The sequence below is a fragment of the Platichthys flesus genome, chromosome 1, assembly GCF_949316205.1.
Source record: "Platichthys flesus chromosome 1, fPlaFle2.1, whole genome shotgun sequence".
NCBI classification, from domain to species: Eukaryota; Metazoa; Chordata; class Actinopteri; order Pleuronectiformes; family Pleuronectidae; genus Platichthys; species Platichthys flesus.
In genome coordinates, this window is record NC_084945.1 from 28,263,144 (window position 1) to 28,269,215 (window position 6,072).

Genomic DNA, 6,072 nt, shown 5'->3' on the forward strand with positions numbered 1-6,072 from the left:
CCAATCCCACAGGTCACATTCAGAGGTCTGGGTAAGGCCATATCGTTTTATAAGAGTGACCACAAATGTGTCCTGGGCCACATTAAAGGATCACCTCAGCTGTCGTCCACTGACCGACTACAGTTTCATAATGAACCAAAAGAGTTTCACATTGTGTGGACTTATTTTTTCTCACACTCTCACATGAGTAAAATCCTAATTTGTGGAGACATAAACACAACACATTGATTAACTCAGCCTTCTCTCTCTCTCTCTCTCTCTCTCTCTCTCTCTCTCTCGCTCTCTTGTGATGGAATGACTTGAGAAATGTAAATACCAGGTCTGAACAGGGCCAGAGAGTCAAGAGTAAGATTTGACAGCTGAATTATTTGGCCAAGTCACTGGTCCTGGCAATGAAAGTAATTAGACTGAATTTATTCTGCTGCACAGTGTTTACATCGCAACACAGCTGCTTTGATCTGCTCCTGCTGCTTTGACTCACACTGACTGCAGGCTGCTCATCAACCTTGCAAAGGTGTTATCAGTTGTGATGTTTCTTGCAAAGTTGGTTTTTGCACCTGGGTCTGGTGAAGTTGAATGGAGCTGAACACATGCAAACAAACGTTTTGTTCTTGGGGACAAAGCTGCTTGCCTGCTCCAGACTTGCACTCATGCACAGGCTGCTATTGTTTCCCCTTCATCGGTTCTTGTCACCCTTTATGTCAAAGTTTAATTAGGACAACAGGCTTTCACAGGCTCATTTCTCACTTCAGCAAGTTTCTAACACTTTCTAATGAGAGAGAGAGTCAAAGGGATTGACTGAGGGGAGAGGAGAGAGACCCAGAAAGGGAAAGAGAGAGAGCGAGAAAGAGGATAAGGCGGGCGTATGTGTGTGTGTGTGTGCGTGTGTGTGCGTGTGTGTGTGTCTGTGTCTGTGTCTGTGTCTGTGTCTGTGTGTGTGTGTATGTGTGTGTGTGTGTGTGGGGGGGGGGGGGTCAACAGGAAATGCAAAACATTGGCTCATGCAATTATCAGGAACCTGTTCTGGATTGGAAGAGTGGTTGTCTCTAAAAGTTGAGGGATTAACTGCAATTGAACACAGCCTTCATAAATTACAGGGATTTTTTCAAAGCCACTGATGCACCAGTTCAGTTGGATTGTACTCAGGCAATTAACAAGAAGAAGATTTAGACTTGGGTTTATTTTTATTTTTAAAAGCAAACATACATGTGTTTCTCAGATGCTTCTCTTAATACTCTGGTAAAACAATATTTATCTTCCTGTTGCTTCCCCTGAAATTAACACACCTGCTACCTTTAGTCAAAACCCTACCTTGTCTGGTGCTTAGCGCCCCCCAGTGTCTAAAAATATAGATGCAAATATAACACATGATAATCAAACTAAAGAAATAACTCCTACATACATATAGTTTTAATTCTTAAATAAATTGATTGTTTCAGTGAATATTGCAGGGAGCAGGATTTTACATGTGGGATTGAGAAAAAATGGAGCAACACTTGCAAGCTAGTTCAGGCAGCCAACTCAAACTGAACTGTGATCATGTGACCATGTGACATACCTCACTCTGCACAACTATCGATGATACCCACCCTATAAGGTGGTCTATTTAAGCTGAGAAAATGTCCACCTGTAGGATCTGATGGGGGTCACAAGTATTGGCTCATCACTGCTTAGTTGCAGAAAATGAATGAATGAATAAGAAACAGCAATAGTAAATGTAAGAGCAGAAATGTATTTTCTTGGATGACGTGGATAGTAGGATTTAATGTTGGGTTGGCTCTTAAAGCTAAGGTTGGTTATTCAGGAAAATCTAGCTAGAGAAGTGTACAATAAAAAATGTGCAACCTATAACTCTCATCTCTACTTCAGGGACGAATGTCTCCCCGGCAAATAACTCTGGTCATGTACAGTTAGAGCAAAGCCAGCTTGCACATGTCGGTTAGTGACAGACAGTTTAGCCAATCGATCATCTTATACAGTTCGAAGGAAATGATAGGATGTGCTTACTACAGTCGTGCGACGGGCTCGGACACGTTTTTCTTTTTTAAATGATTAATTATTGATGGCTAACAGGAAGTGAAGAGGATTTCAACAGAAAACTACCTTTAATTACAAAAAATATAATATATATATATATATATATATTAGCATTTTGATTCTTTAATCTCAGGGCCTAATTTGGAGCAACTAAAAGACCCAGAAAGTTTATACACAGTATTTGTTCCACACTGCTTCAGCAGTGCAGATATACAAAAATACAACAATAATGACAGTCTTCAACTCCAGCTGGATGTCATCTTAAAGGTATATGCAGCTTCAGATATTTTAAAATGGTGGCTGAAGTAAAATGCTGAAGTTCTTCACCAATCAGAAATCTTCAGCACTGCAAGCCCCAGCCCATACGTTCCTGTACTACAAGAAAGTAATTCAGCCCAAGCAGGGACTTCTAAGGGGCTAATGACATGTCCATTGAGCTAATGTTGATCCTGCTCAAATCCCTGCAGTTGAAATGTAGCTATAGAATATTTATCCTTTTAAATGGTCTATGGTATTCTATCAAATACTTACTTATATAAATAATAAATATGATTCTCGACTACATTATGTATACATTACAGTAACATTAGTGTATTGTAGTGTTGTGGTTTTGTTTGTACGATGCATAATTTCAGACTCTTTTATCATCAATATGTGTAAAGCATGTTAGGTAGTGACCATTGAATACCTTGTTTGCTAAACTGATCATTTCATGAAAAGATGCACGAACAGTTTGAATTAAATGATGAACATACACATTGCTCTGGTGCCTAAATATGATGCTAATAACCCAATCCGATGCAGTCTTGATTTGTGTGTTGTTAGAGACTTTGAGCCCAAAAATACAAGTAAAGCAGTTTAATAAAGTAATTTATTACTATGAGCTTTTTAAACTAAACCTAAAGTATGCAGGCAAAGGCTCGAACCCTAGATTGCATTAAAATATTTTCTGAACCGTCAGATTTAAATGTTGTACATTTTTGGTGGCCATGTTATTAAGAATCGCTGAAGCAGAAAGTCCCACGATGTGTCCCATCCTGGACACAGTAACTGGGAAATACAGCAGGTGGTTGCTCTGCAGTCGTTGATATAATGTTTACGAAGAACATTCAGTCCTCTGTGTTGAGAGTTAGCAGATCATCCTGTCGGTGGAAAGTGGAGTCAGGTGACCTCTCTTCTTCCAGGCTTGGTTGCTCGGGCTAATTGGCACTGCACACCTTTTAATGATAGTCAAGTGTTCTCCTCTCCGCAGGCTTCAATGCCAATTACAATCACTACACACATAGCCTAATTGCAGCATTATGTCTTGTAGATAATGTCTTATTGGACACACCATCGTTTATCTTTCATTTGAGTCATCGGACTCAGTTCAGGAGAATTTGATGAACCTAGAGATAAAATTAGGGTAAATCGTGTGTGTGTGTGCAAACTGATGTGTTGGGGTAGCCAACACATCAAAAATATCTTGATTCGAAGTGTGTGAGTGTTTTTTACATGCCACTGCATGCGTTATGGTCTTGTGGTGCCGGTCTCAAAGAATGTACAGAGTCTACTGCACATTCAAATGGTCAGGGAGATATGATTAAAAAAGGACACAGTAAGTGACTTCCCCAACATAATGTTTACAACACTATTTGCTCCATAGCTTATTCTTCTACATGGTGTTGCTCGTGTCAGTTGTTTTGTGTTGGTTTAATAGGTTTCACCTTAGACTGTCCATGAAGCAGATGATTGGCTTATTGGAAGAGGGACGGGGTATTTAATAAAACCATCATCTTCGGTTGTACAGTCTCCTACACTCTCAAGTGGTTCATCTCTGACTTAGCTTTTTGTTTTTAAAAAACAACAATTAGCAAGAATAAAGACACTCAATCAAAGCAAGAAGTTTCTATACCGGAAAACACGTGTATCTTGTCCATGTAGGAGGTGAGTGCAGCAATGACATAGGAGACAAGTCAGGTGAAGTTAAAACAAGTTGTCAAATTTGTGATGTATAACACCTGCAAGCCATGTAATGCAGTACATTTGTGTATTATTATTATTCTCTGTTTGTGGTGTTGTTCTTATTTGCACATCTACAAATAGTGAAAATAATCATAATGAACTACAGTGATAACATAAGACAAAATATATGATATACCACATTTTGGTACAGCCTCAAAACAAAATAATCTGTGAATTTATAAGAATTTCAACAAAGAACTAAAGTGATTACTACAAAACTACCAATCATTTTAAGTTGTGGATGTAGGACTCCTGACAGCCCTGGTCTAAGTCATGATTTCATTGTGAATCTGCTGTCCTGGAATCAGACTCAGGACGATCTGATCGTCAAAACAAGCTCCAAATGATCTGACTGTGACCGATAAATATCACTCTTACCTTATGCTGCTCTCCCTTTAAACTTTTATAAACTTTCCTATGCCTGTCTATTAGTCATCTGCACTTTGAGGCACATTGCTGCAGTTGGACGCACACAGAGTGCAAAACCGACAGAGGGGAGGGGGAGAAGGCCAAAACAATTCAGATTGAAAAAGAATCACAGTTAGAGAGAGAACGAGAGAGGAGGAAAGAGGGAGGGAGGGAGAGTCTGAACTACTGAGATAACTCTGTCCAGGTGTTCAGAGCCAAACAAAGGCTCTTTTCAGAGCACGATGAGAACGCACTGCTCCTCCACTTTTTGCAAAATATACAAGATAGAAAAAAAAGGAGCACAACCAAGGCAGGAGCTTATATTGTGATTTGGTACCAAAATATGCACCAGGGAGCCTCACTGCTGCCAGTAAACAAGAGCATGAGCTGGGAGAGAAAAGTGCTGAGTTCACAACTGTGAACTCTGACAATACATGAATTGTGTTAGATTACAGTATGCCAACTCCTCAGTAAGGAAAGTAGGTATTGGCTGTCCTAAAAGTCGCTAGATGTCGCTAAGTGACGTCATCGCCTATTTTGCATAATGTAATGGTCACTATAGGAAGTACTTAAAGTGAGAAAAAAACACCCTAAATATGTTTAGAACTTAAAATAAGCTATCTTCTACAGAAGCGTATTACATTCACTTCACAAAAAAATGAATCTGTTTTTCTGGGATAAATATCTCGGAAATTCCGAGACAAATGGCCAAAAAAATTGAAAATAAAAGTAAATGCAATACGCTTCCGTATTCTTCTGTTGATTCTTTTTTTTTTTATCTTAACATTGAAATAGGCCTTCACTTCTCAAAATAACTTGGGGTGGAACTTCTAGCTCTAGATCCAACCCTCCACTTTTGATGTGCGCCGTAGGATGATGTGCGCCGCAAGATGATGTGCACCGCAGGATGATGTGCGCCGCTGCAGGATCATATGCCTGCAGAATGATGTGCACTGCAGGATGATGTGCGCTGCAGGATGATGTGCGCTGCAGGATGATGTGCGCCGCTGGATGATGTGTGCCGCAGGATGATGTGCGCCGCAGGATGATGTGCGCTGCACGGTGATGTGCGCTGACTCACCGGCTGCTTTTTAACAGTGGAAACAGTGAAAACACAGAGTTTCTCTGGTCTCAGCTGCTCAGAAATCAGCGCCGCAGCTTCTTGATCAGAGCAGAAGCTGCAGTTGGTTTCTACCGAGCTTCAGTATCTGTGTTCGCCTCCAATCTGACCTCCTCTCAATTTTTGTTTTCATATTCCCCAATAAAAATATATACGATTGCATGTATGTTGTTTTTATTTATTTTAAAATAGGGTACTTCTTATTTCATACATTTCAAATATGGGGAGGACTCAAATAGCCCTACATAGATCTGTGTTTAATTTATTTCAAAGTAGGCCGATACTTGCCTGTGTACTTTCTTCTCCTCTTCATAAGCGTTTGGTGTTTTCCTTTGTTTTTTTTATCGTCGTTCTATAATTTCATAAATGCAACAAACTATAGTTTAGTATAGTATAACTTTGAAGTGTATATACAACTTAATTAGCTTTGTTATCAAATATGTTTTGCGGCCCGAGACAAATTTTATTTGGGGGAAGAGGGGGCAAAATGGCTCTTTTGATAG